The sequence below is a fragment of the Arvicola amphibius genome, chromosome 1 (genome assembly GCF_903992535.2).
Source record: "Arvicola amphibius chromosome 1, mArvAmp1.2, whole genome shotgun sequence".
Lineage (NCBI taxonomy): Eukaryota > Metazoa > Chordata > Mammalia > Rodentia > Cricetidae > Arvicola > Arvicola amphibius.
Genome location: NC_052047.1, coordinates 198103907 through 198117616, shown reverse-complemented (window position 1 = coordinate 198117616; position 13710 = coordinate 198103907).

Sequence of the window (13710 nt, the reverse complement as noted above, 5' to 3'; positions counted from 1 at the left end):
TCATTTAAACCTGACGCACCCACACCAAGCAGGACTTACTGTTAACTTCCCTTTTCAGAAACCAAGGCACAAAGAAATAAACCACCCAGCTGCGAGGAGAGATGCCAACCCACTTATGTTGTTTTCCTCCTGTAATTTTGGGTCAAATATAAGAAATGTTTGTCTAGACAAATGTCGTGAAGTACTTCCCGTAAAAGTCCTGAAGCACTCCCCATATAGTTTCTACCAAAATTTCCATGGTTTTAAACTCTTAAATTGGGTTCAGTATCATTCTGTGCTCATTATTATATAAGCTAGAATGTAATCTTTGAATTATATTCTTCTCTGTGTGGGCATAATTTTCCTTGAAACAATCAAGGGCGTTTTATTAAAGAACATTTCTATTTTCCAGTATATGTTTTTGGTTCCCTTGTCAAAGACTAGCAGACAGCTCCAAATGTTTTCACAAATTCTCTGTTCTGCTCCATTGTGTTTCAGGGTCTGAATTACACCAACAGCATGGAGGTTCTATAGTCCTCACGCTGCTTCAACAAACTTCCCCTCCTCTTGAAATCTAGAATCTACCACCACCCAAGCACTGGTGTAGATTTGAAGAAAGAAAATCAAATGGGGACAGGTAAAACACAGTAGCCCTAGATGAGTCATTGTCTTAGAAACAGAGCGAAGAGCAAATGTTTACCTGAAGGCTAACTCTACCTTCAGTGGGATGGCCAAACCAGTCTGGAGGTGCCAGATCACGAACCTGTGAGGTGGGCCCTGATACAGCTCATCATGCTCTCATTGCACCACATTGGCATGCTGCTTGCAGGAATGTTACTTTGAGGTCGTGGTTTGGTTATGGGCTATGGGGGCCTAGAACAGCAGGCTATTTCAGAACTGCACCCTCCTACAAAATGTATTTAGCAGTAGTTATAAACACCCACAGTTAGAACCAAACAGAATGGAGCTATGTGTGCTACATGTCATATAATCAAACTGAGCAGTGAAATGGGCCACTCATCTTCTCAGCGAAGCAGGAGATTCTATCAACCCAAACAACCACAGTAAGGAAGTCCCCTCTGTTTTACACAAGGAAATAACCATGAAATGACCAACCCAAGCTGGATTCTCCAGTTTTGCTTTGTCAGCACTTTTCTGCCTCTAAATCCAAACACATCAGGTCAGAATCTATTACTGAAGTGAAATTTGCATTGAAATATTAACATCTGAATTTTGTTTTATTGGTGTTAACTCATATATTTATGAATATATCATAGCTACTGCCTCCTTACACACTCTCTAATATTATCCCCCTCCTATAGTCTCCCCAAATTTAAAGTCTGCATATGAAAGGAATGAATGAATGAATTAAACTTATGCCCTGGCAATGCTGAAGCATGCATGGGCAGCCCGCATATGGTGGTTCTGTTGGACTTGTCCATATTGGGTTTCATGGTCTAAGTTGATGAGGACAACTGACCAGGTGTCTTCCTCAAGAGGGCACCGGATCTCATTACAGATGGTTGTGAGCCACCATGTGATTGCTGGGAATTGAACTCAGGATCTTTGGAAGATAGAGCAGTGCTTTTAGCTGAAACATGCAGGATTTGCCTTTCTGAGTCTGGTTTAGTACACGTAATACAGTCATCTTTGGTTACAGTTTTTCTTCATGTCTGATTGTATGTAGGCACCATGTTTTCTTTACTCATTGGGTGATGGACAACAGCTTGTTCCATCTCTTAGCTCTTGTAAATAGAGACACAATAAACGTGAATATGCAGGTTATCCCTGTGGTGAGCAGACTGAGTCCATTGTGTACTTAGCAGCAGTGGTATAGCTGGATCGTAAGTGTTTCTACCTGCAGATTTTTGAGCAACCTCTACTCTTGTTTACATAGCGGCTGCACAGTCTACACTCCTGCCAGTAGTGTGCAAGGGTTCCTTTTCCTCACATCCTTCCCAGGATTCTTGTTTTGTTTTCTTGATGAGAACCAATCTGATGGAGGCAAGATAGAATCTTTTTTTTAAAAAAAGCAAAATTAAAATATATCAAAAATCTTTTTATGGCTTTTTATGTATACATATTTGCCTGTATGTATGTATGTGCATCACATGACTGTATCTGTGAGGGTCCTTTCTCTAATTCTGTAATGTTTATATTTGTGCCAGTAACATGCTGTTTTTGTTACCATGGTTCTGGAGTATAATTTGAGACCATCAACTGTTATACTTTCAACATTGCTTTCTGCTCATGATTACTTTGAAAATTGCTTTTGTGTTTTCAGGTGAATTTTAGGATTACTTTTCCATTTTGTGAAGAATGTCACTGGAATTTTGAGGAAATTATATTGACTTGAGAGATTGCTTTAGACAAGACAGCCATTGTTTTTTACAATATTGTTTCTACAAATCAATGAGCAGGAGAAGTCTTTCTATATTATAGAAACTCAATTTCTTTCTTCAGGGCATTCTTTAAAAATTGTGTGTGTGTGTGTGTGTGTGTGTGTGTGTGTGTTTAACTGGAGGTTTCTCTCCCACCTGCTGGTTCCCACAGCCACTTATAAAATAATCATTTGGAGGCTTAATATTAGTTATAATTGTTTGGCCAATGGCTCAGGCTTATTTTTGGCTACCTCTTACATTTTAAATTAACTCATTTCTATTATTTTATGTTTTATCACGAGGTTAGTGGCTTGTTATCTGACATCTTGCTTCTCTGGTGACTACTGATGCCTCCATCAATTCTACCTTCTTTCTTCTTGCTTAGCTACATTCTGCCCTCTCCTAGGCCAAATTAGCTTTATTCATCATCCAATAAAAGCAACACATGTTTGCAACACACAGAAGGACATCCCACATCATTTCCCCTTTTCTGTCTAATTAAAAGGGAATGTTTTACTTTTAACATTGTAAAATTGCACATAAGAAAATAGGTATCAAGAAAGAATTGCAGTTAAACTATTTAGTCTATTTGTATTGGCAAAATTAAAGAAAATACTCTATTATCTATTCTATCTTCATGAATCTAAAGTTTTATATTTCCTTTATCTTTTATCATAATTAAGGAAAACTGTAATTTTAACTATCTACTCTTCAACCCCATCAAAGGCCTCATGTAGATGGAGCCACGGGCTGCATCCTGCCACCCAGCTAGCTTTATACCCGAAATAATTACATGGAAACTGTATTCATTTAAACACTGCTGGCCCACTAGTTTCAGCCTCTTATTATCTAATTCTCACATCTTGCTTTAACCCATATTTAATAATCTGTGTAGCACCACAAGATGTGGCTTACCAGGAGAGATCTTAACCTGCGTCCATCTCAGAGAGGAGAAGCATGGCGACTGCTTATGGCGACTGCCTGAAGCATCTGCTTTCTCTTTCCCAGAATTCTGTTCTGTTTACTCTGCCTACCTAATTTTCTGTTCTATTAAAGAGCCGAGGCAGTTTCTTTATTAACCAATGAAATTAACACATAGACACTCCTCCATCAGCCCCAGAATGATATAATATTTTACCTGAGTAAACAGGAAGTGTATTGTAAGCAACTTCCAAAACTCTAAAAATGACAGAGAGATCTGGCTGCCTGAACAGTCACCCAAAGTCCTTTTGTAACATTGGAGCATCCATTTCAGCCCACAGGCCTAAAATATCTGGCAGACTTTTCAGTGAAGAAAGAAATTTGAAGGACTGCCCTGCTTATTTTGGCAAAATTTGTCAGTCACTTTCTTCTGTGCCCTGCAGAATGTCTGGCAGACTCTTTCATGAACCAGAACCCTAAAGGACCATCTCACCTTTTGGAGAGTTCAGCAGTCATTTTCCTTTGGGTCCTGCAGTCCAGTTCATACAGCATACCGTCAATCAGTCCAGGAAAGAACAGTTTCTGGCTCAAATGACTAGCCTTGCCATATTGAAAGCAAACTCTATAAGGAGCTTCTTTGATGCCCATCATCCTCTTGAAGTAATTGCTGCTGCCAGAAACAGATGCATCTCACTGTTGAGAAAAGTCTAAGTTCTTAAAAACATTTTAAATAGCATATTCTGTAGGTCCTTGAAGTGTTTGAAGATTGCCTACCTATTTGAAATATATGTCTGCATATCTAGAAAACATAACCAACATGTCTATAAGTTTGACTATTATAGATGACTATTTGTATTTCTTAGCTATATATTACATGTTTAAATCATAAACATAATACCTTAAACAAGAGTAGAAATATGCAGATAGTATAAAAATTTACTTTAAATTTGTATCAAAAAACCAACATCTGTACCAATGTAAAGTATTTTGAGATTGACAGTTGTTTTTAGATTAAATTAGATTTAATAATCTACATTTTTAATCATTTCTATATCATAACCCCTCTTTTTCTTTAGAAAGAGAGTGATCATGACCATTAACTACTTATAACCAACCTCTTTAAATAAAAACAAACATTTATAAGCAATATTTTGGAAATTTGAGCATAGTTTTGTATACTACTTCCTACTGATTGGTGATGCTGGTAATCTTACGAGGATCCTGAGAAAATTTAGAATTATGGTTAAATCTTGTCTGTAGTAGTCTGTGAGGCTGCATCATCTCAGCCAGTTGCCTTGAAGTTGTTCTGGATGTTGGATCACCTGGGCCATTGCTCCCATGGAGACTTCTCAGGGGTTCTTACTTGATCAAACCTTATTAGCCTAGAAGGAATCCACAGTTTCCCATCTTTTGTGGAAATAAAACCAGAATCTCTTTTCCAAAGCAACATATTCTTAGACCCAAAATTTAAAGTTAACATACCTTTGTGTTGGCTTAGCTTAGCAGTATCCACAATCAAATGTCTCTCTGTAGTTATCTCATTAGCAGTCCCAAAAATTCAAAGAAAACACAGTAGTGTACGTAATCCAGACTCTGTGTGTTTTCCATTTTTATGTGGCTTATTAATTTTTATATTATTTTTACTGTCCCTTTAAAGACTTTATTTTTCTTTTTTAAAACTATTTTTTATAACTGTCTATACTCTTTTCCTTCTCTCTTTTTCCAAGTCTATATACATTTTTTTAAACACTGTGACCCATCTAGAGGTATATTATGTCTGAATCTGTCTTTATTGTGTGTCTGTAATCTTTCTGATCACTGTTTTAAACTGTTCAGTGGGCATGGCTAGGACCAGAGAAGCCACTTTGGCTCTTGGTTCCACCAGCTCATCCTTTCAACACGGTGGAGGTAGCAATAAGCATGGAGCCTCACATTCATCCCCCACCCCAATGCTGACATCAGGTAGCATGCAGCCGGCCCACAAACCTTTTATGCCTGTATAAGTAAACGCTAATTCTGCCACACAGCATGCAGCTGACTAGCCCCTCTATACCCAGGCCTGTATGAGACCATGGAAACCACCACATGGTTTAGCTCATGGCTGCTGGTGCATGGCTCCATCTTGCAGGACACTTTGGGAGACACTGTCTCTGTACTATAGCCAGTGTAAGAAACTAGGAAGCCCACTGTGGCTCTGTTTTTGTGTGTTTAGAACCTTTTAAAAACTTTTTTAGGTCTTATGTGGATCCATGCCCTATGGTGGGCACCATTTGTAACTGAAGGTTTCTCTTATCACCTGCCGGTCCCTGCAACTGCTTATGAAATAATCATTCAGAGGCTTAATATTTATTATAATTGTTTGGCCAATGGCTTAGACTTATTCCCGGCTATCTCTTACATTTTAAATTAATCCATTTCTATTGTTCTATATTTTACCACAAGGCTCATGGTTTGTTTCATCATATCTTGCTTCTCTGGCTGCTGCTTGCACCTCCCTCAACTCTGTCTTCTTTCTCCCTATATTCAGTTTGGCTTTCCCACCTAGCTATATTCTGCCCTTCCATAAGCCAAAGCATTTATTTATCAACCAATAAAAGCAACACATAATCACAGTATGCAGAAGGGCATTCTACAGTGTATGTGTGTGCCTGCTACAGCACACCTATGGATGTCAGAGGAAAACTTGCATGAATTAAGGCTCTCCTACCATGTAGGCTCCTGAGATCAAGCTCAGATAGTCAGGCTAGGTGGCTAGCACCTTTACCTACTGACTCATCTTGCCTGCCTTTTCCAAGGTCTTAAATTTTTCATTGTAAAGGTCTTTCATCTTCTCACCTAGGTTTATTCCCAAGTATTTTGGCTTTCTTGAAGTTGTTGTGAAAGGGACTTAACCCCCTAAGTTCTTCTTTGGCAAGCTCATTATTGGTGAAAGCTACTGATTTTTTCATATGTTGAATTTTCACTTTGTAATTTTGATGAAATATGTATCAGGTTTAAAAACTTCTTGGTGGAATTACCAAGGTCTTTTGATCATAGGATCACGCTGTCCACAAATAGCGGTTCTTTGCCGTCTTCCCCTTTTACATCTTGTTTCTTGTCATATTGCTCTAGTCAGGACTGTGAGCACTGCGTTGAATAGCAGTGATGTAAGCAGGCAGAGAGGGGAAATGGCAGTGCTTGCAGGTTCTCCCCACCAGCACAAAGTTGACTACAGTGTTGAAGCAGCCTTTATGTGGCAAGGTATGGCCTTTCTGGTTCGAGTTTCTCATGGGCTTTTATCAGATATTGAACTCTGTCAAATTCCTGCATCTGTTGAGATGATCATGTGATTTACATACTTAAGTCTGTGTTGTATTATTTTTATTTGCATATATTGAATCAACATTGTATTACCTAAAGATGAAACCAACTTGTTTATGAAGTACATCTTCTTTTAATATGTTACTTATTTATTTATATTGCTGAGACAGAATTTCACTACTCTTCAGACTGGCCTTGAACTCATGGCGATCCTTCCTCCTCAGTCTGCTAGAATTATAGGCCTATGCCACAGTGCCAGGCATTAGTGAACTCTGAATACAATTTTCAAGTTTATAGAGTATCTTTGCATATGTATTTATTCATCAGGGATATTAACCTGTAGTTTCCTATTTCTGCTGTGTCTTTATCTGGCTTTGGTGTGAGGGTCATGGTGGCTTCATCAATGAGTGTCATAGTTTTTGTCTCTTCCTATTTTGTTGAACAGTTTGAGAAGTGTTGGTGTTAGCTTGTGGTCATGAAGTCCTACTCCTTGCTGAGGAGCTATTGATAACTGGCAGCTGCGGGAAGAGGGAGCGTTGGTTTTCTTTACGGGTGTGTTTCTTGGTAGGTGAAGCACACTTCAGTGGATGGCCTCACACCCAATATTATATAGCCAGGACCAGTTGTGTTAGATGAGGACCAAAAGTTAGGTGGGTTTGGAAGTGGGGGAGGAGCCGGGAGGAGCTGGGGAGGAGCATGAATGTGATCAAATTGCAATGTGTGAAATTCTCAGTTTATAGTGTGTGTGTGTGTGTGTGTGTGCAGTATGTATATGTGCATGTGTGGTATGGTTTGGTGTGTGTGTGATGTGTTATGTGTGGTGTGTGATGTGTGGTGTGTGTGTGTTGTTGGTAGAATTCAGCAGTGAATCTGCCTTGATTTTCTTTGTGGGGAGACTTCCTGTTTCTATGTTTTTGCTCATTCCCGGTCTACTTAAGCTGTTCAAAACTCTTTGATTTAATTTTAGTAGGTTGTATGTATCTAGGAATTTTTATTTCTTCTAAAATTTTCAGATTTGGGGAAATATAATTCTGTACATAATTCCCTAATGATACTCTAATTTCATTTGAATCTGTAGCAACTTCCCATTTTTCATCTATAATCTTACTAATTTGGGTCTTCTTTTTCTTTTTATTAGGTTGGCCAGGAGTTTGTCAATCTTATTTCTCTTTTCTGAAAGTCAATTTTATTCCGAGGCAGAAGCTGTCTCTCTGCAGGTGGTAAAGGAAAGGGGCCCATGGTGAAAACTGCAAGTTATTTACTGGTGCTGTAGTGAGAACAGGTGTCAGTACTGAGGGAAAGCTAGAAGAAACCTGTGGGGCTGGGAACGCTAAGGATGGGAAATCTGGAGTTTGCTCTTGGGTGTAAGATAGCCAAGCAGGCCTGATAAGAGACAAACAGAAACCCCGAGAAGCAAGGCCAGGGTCAGCAGAGCAGCTGGCAAACTCCCATGAGACCCCTCCTGATGAGGGTGTGCTATGTTGAGACCCCTCCTGGCAAGGGTGTGCTGTACTGAGACCCCTCTTGGTGAGGGTGTGCTGTACTGAGACCCCTCCTGGCGAGGGTGTGCTGAACTGAGACCCCTCCTGGCAAAGGTGTGCTTTGTTGAGATCCCTTTTGGCGAGGGTGTGCTGTACTGAGACCCCTCCTGGCAAGGGTGTGCTGTGCTGAGACCCCTCCTGGCAAAGGTGTGCTGTGTTGAGATCCCTCCTGGTGAGGGTGTGCTGTACTGAGACCCCTCCTGGCAAAGGTGTGCTTTGTTGAGATCCCTCTTGGTGAGGGTGTGCTGTATTGAGACCCCTCTTGGTGAGGGTGTGCTGTGCTGAGACCCCTCCTGGCAAAGGTGTGCTGTGTTGAGATCCCTCCTGGCGAGGGTGTGCTGTATTGAGACCCCTCTTGGTGAGGGTGTGCTGTGCTGAGACCCCTCCTGGCAAGAGTGTGCTGTGTTGAGATCCCTCCTGGCGAGGGTGTGCTGTATTGAGACCCCTCTTGGTGAGGGTGTGCTGTGCTGAGACCCCTCCTGGCAAAGGTGTGCTGTGTTGAGATCCCTCCTGGTGAGGGTGTGCTGTACTGAGACCCCTCCTGGTGAGGGTGTGCTGTACTGAGATCCCTCCTGGTGAGGGTGTGCTATATTGAGACCCCTCCTGGCGAGGCTGTGCTGTGTTCAGACCCCTCCTGGCAAGAGTATGCTGTGCATTATTGCTTTTTTGCATAGTCTTGCTTCTAACTCAATTGTAACAGGTAACTTCTAAGAAAGCCTCCTTTTATTTTAGGGCTAAAACCCCAGACCGTGCCACAGACAAGGAGTTAACTAGGAAGGAACAATTGCCTCTGTTTCTTAGATGCGTGACAATAAATGTCAATAATTAACACAATAATAAATGTGTTAATGAAGCGGTCTTAGCATTGACACCTGTAAGATGAGAGGGTAGAACACCCATCTGGCAAGTGACAAACAGCTAACCCACAGGCCAACAACTAACGAAACAGGAGTCAGAGGTGGACAGAGGAACATACATAAGGTGTGTGGGAACCCCATTGGCTTGGCCAACAGTAGTTAAAACAACCAATCTCATAATTACCTCCGCTTTCATCCAGTTTCTGCCATGCCATATAAACTCCTAGACAACAGCGTTCAACAATTCCTTTCTTCCCTCGAAAGCCCCACCCGTACCCTGGGAGTTTTGGTTTTCCTCAGTTTCTCACCTTGCCTCAGATTTTCCTTTTTCTGTGATATTTTTTTTTAATATAGCTTGCTTCTGCTTTGCTTGCTCCCACGACTATCCACAGTGCTAATTTTCGTTGGTATGAGACAATGGACTCGGGAGCCATTGTCCTAGGTCCAGGTTTGGTGACTGTTGGTGTCTGACATCCTAGGTCCTCTAGCCAAGCACAGCTGTATCATGAAAAGTGTCACTCAAACCCCGTCTTCAATTACGACTATTGTTTTGTTAGTCTTAGTTTCGTTAATTGCTGTGGTGCTCTTTAAAATATTCCGTGTAAGCAAGGACCCAGAGAACCGCTAACACATCTTCAAAGAGTTTTTATCATGGGTAGGAGAGGCAGAATAGCCAGAGGCCTTTTGGGAAGTCCAAAGCTGACAGGGCTACCTCTCAGGGAAGAGAGGAAAGGGGCAGACTGGCAAGGGCCAGGGATAGCTCTACCAGAGCAAAGAGAAGAGGAGGAGAAGGTTCCTGAGGAGACGCAATAGTGAGATTCTGTCTCTCCACCAGCAATCCTATAGTCCTACTTGAATTGAGCCAAGACCACCATTTTGGATCAAGTCCATGGCCCACCCTATTTTGGAGTGCTTGGGGTTTTTCCCTTTGGACCGAACAGTCCAGTCTTTTGATGATGATTAGGAGGACATACTCTTTTGCCTCACAGCTCCCTTCATGGATAGGGACATGGTCATGGAGGCCAGGAAGGCCAGAATGTGAGTCAAAGTGTGGGTAATGGTGGGTTGGTGGTAAGGCAGGCAGGCTAAGGTAGCAGGCTTGACAAAGCTCTCTTAGAAGCATCTGCTTTACTGATCATAGGTAATTTCCCCTCAAAGTACCTGAAGAGTCAAGGAACAATCACATTATCATGGGAAGGATAGAGATCAGTCAGCTGAGAGAGGTAGGAGCCCAGGGGCCCAAGGGAGACCAAAGGACCTTGGAGGTGGCCCCTGGAGGCTGTAGTTTGCAGGACAGTTCTCCTCCTCTTGGCTGGACTAGCTCACAATGACTTTCAGCAAACTCCTGTCTGGCTGGTTTGTGGGAAGAACTGGAATTAGTGAGATGAGTCCATTTGGAGCAGCTGCAAGACTGAAGTTGTTTCTGGATGGAGTCTGACAACTGAGTGAGAATCTGCTGGGACAGATATACACTGGGGACAGGAGGGAAAGCTAAGGAGATCTTGGTGGTGGGGTCTTCACCTGCAACGTTCAGGCTGTCTCTTTGCCTGGGAAGTTGGGAAGACAAAGAACATAGACAACAGGAGGGGAGGAAGGAGCCTTTGACAGGTGACAGGTGGATCAAAGGCATGAATCCTTGAGTGCTGACAGAAGAGATAAAAGTTTAGGTGTGTTACCATGACCACTGTCTGTATTCTGCATTGAAATCATAGTAAAAGTTTAGGTGTGTTAGCATGACCATTGTCAGTATTCTGTACCGAAATCATAGTAGAAAGAACAGTTACTGAGTGTGTGTAAGCAATTCGACTAGGCTCATGCCTTTAAGTCGTAGCACACACGAAGCCAGAGAAGTTATCAACATGAAGAAGAATGAACATTCATCGGTTTCTGGCAGGAAAGAGGACATGGAAAGAGGAGCTTGAGGACCCAGAAGATGGTTTTAGGGTAGAGGCCAATGTTCTTTCCACTTGGGCAGAGGTCTGCATAGATATGGGTTGGGCAGAGGTATTTCAGTGCAATGAGAAGCACGTTTGTGTTTATAAAACAACCACAGCAAAGTTGAGAATTTTGGTCCTGTGACGATGGTAATTATATTTTTAAAAAGCTTTAGTGTCCCTGTGTCTGTGACCAAGGCCAGATTAAAACAACTCTTGGGAACTCCGTTGATGAAACAGCAAACTTTCCCATTTCTTAAATCATTTTCTTAGACCTTCACAACTGACATCAGCTGTCAATGTTTGCCTTTCCTTTCTGAAAACAATCATTTACTGTGAGACAGAGGTCCTGATTACTGAGCCGTCCCTGGAAGGCAAGTTCTTTTCCAGTAAAGGAACAGCAAAAAGCCAAGTTTTAGTCAGTAACAGCAACGTGATAGCCTGAGTTTGTTTCTCCGTTGAAATCTGTCCAGTTTATCATTCTCAGGGAGAGGTCCGGCAGCTCTGGGAAAAGCAAGGCCTGATTTTTATATTTTCTGCTGTTTTGGGGGTTTGGTTTGTTCTTACTTTTCACCAGCAGCTTTTAAAGACACTTCTTCCCTAGTTATTTACTTTTAGGGCTTGAGAAGTATAATTCTACCCTTTCCTCACCCTAGGGTTGCTGATTCTGATGTGCTCGCCTTTGATCAGTAGGATCTATGTTCCTGTTCAACATCAAAGAAATTACAAAAGGAAATTGTTCAGCCTTCTGTAACAAAGACCTAAAGGGGGATATTGAAGCAGCATTGAAGACTGGGGAATTGTGAGACATGGGAGGAAAGGGGCCCCCACCCTGGAGTCAGGAATTCCAGCACAGTTAACCTTTATTGTAAAGGCTGTGACCCAGAGTTCATATTCCTCTCATACATAGATATTTTTATGTTAAAATAACAATGTATTTGCCTTCAGGCCCAGAAGAATTTGCCCTTGGATGGGGCCCCATTCCTCTTCACAGACTTCATCAAGAGTCTCACACTGACCTTTATTCTTAATAATTTTAAGGATTTTAATTGAAATATTAATACAGAGGTTTAACCTTGGGCTGGACGGGTGACTCAGCAGGTCAAAGCACTTGCTGCTCTCCCGGAGAACAGGGGTCTCAATTCCCAGCACCCATGTTGGGTGTCTTACAATGATCTGTAACTCTAATTCTGAGGGATCCGATGCCCTCTTATGGCTCCAATGGGCACTGCATGCCTGTGGTGCACATCCATGCACTTAAGTACACACATGCATACTCTTAAAAATAATAAATATTTTAAAAGCATATAACACTGTCCACAATAAAGATACCCTGCGTTCTCACATCCCTGTAACTCAAGCTTACCTTGCCAGCTGTGATCTTGTGAGACACCCAGGAGCCACTCTACCTGTTATCTGGCTCAAATTCCTTAGCAGCTCCCTGTAATACTCCTGTATATGACTACCCTAGAAACAATGGCCCATGATTCTCAGTTAAGGAGGTTGTACCACACTTGGATTTATTCATGAGTGTGTATAGTGATATTTTATTTGTGTTTTAATAAATAAAATTTGCCTGAAGATCAGAGGGCAAAGCTAGCCACACTAGTCAGCCATACAGGTCAGACAGTGGTGGCACACACCTGTTGTTCTGTCCTGCCCGGTTCCCACAGTCCTAAGTCCCAAAGAAATCACACAGAGGTCTACATTAACTATAAACTGATTGACCCATCAGCTCAGGCTTCTTATTAACTCTTAAAACTTACATTAGCCCATTATTCTTGTCTATGCTAGCCACGTGGCTTGGTGCCTTATTCAGCGAGGCAGTCACATCTTGCTTCTTCTGTGAATGGGTCACAGACTGCAGACCAAGTTTTCCTCTTTCCAGAATTCTCCTATTCTCATTGACCCACCTCTACTTCCTGTCTGGTTGTTCCGCCTATACTTCCTGCTTGGCTACTGACCAATCAGCGTTTATTTAAAATATAATTAACAGAATACAGACAACTGTCCAACACCACACACCTTTAATCCCAGCAGCCACACTAGTTAGCCATAGAGGCCGGGCAGTCGTGCATGCCTTTAATCCCAGCATTAGAGAGGAATATAAGGCAGATGAGACAGGAACTCACTCTTTTTTTCAGTCAAGACTAGTGGTTGGTTGTTTTGTTTCTTTGATCCTTCAACTTGAACTTTAGTATCTGTCTCTGTTTTTTTTTTAATTCGTGCTACAGGTGTGTCTTGTCTTTTTTTCTTAGAGCCCCTTTGTTCTTTTAACCTTTACACCTATAGTAAAATCTCTTCACTAAACCCAACTCTACTTCACAAAAACAAAGAGGCCTCCAAAACGACTTTGGGAAAAGTAGATCCAACACGAAATGGCCAGGGATCACCCCCGAGCTACACAGCTTGTCTCTGCTCCATCTGAAAGTGGCTCTGGTAAATGGAGTTAGCATACAGGATATTGTCTGAATTAAATGAGTAAATGGTACCTGGTGTGTTGATATTTTGTTTGTGTCTGAATAAATAAAGCTTGTCTGAAGATCAGAGTGTGGAGCTAAGCCACCAGTTAGCCATAGGGGCCAGGCGGTGGTGGTGCACGCCTTTAATCCCAGCACTGACATATCTCTGTGAGTTCAAAGCCATCCCGAGCTGTATGAGATCCAATCTAAAAGAGAAACAGAGCCAGGCAGTGGTGGCTCACACCTTTAATCCCAGACCTTGGGAGTCACATGCCTTTAATTCCAGCACTAGGTAGGTGGAGACGGTAAGGGATACGGCTGGGCAGAGAGAGGAA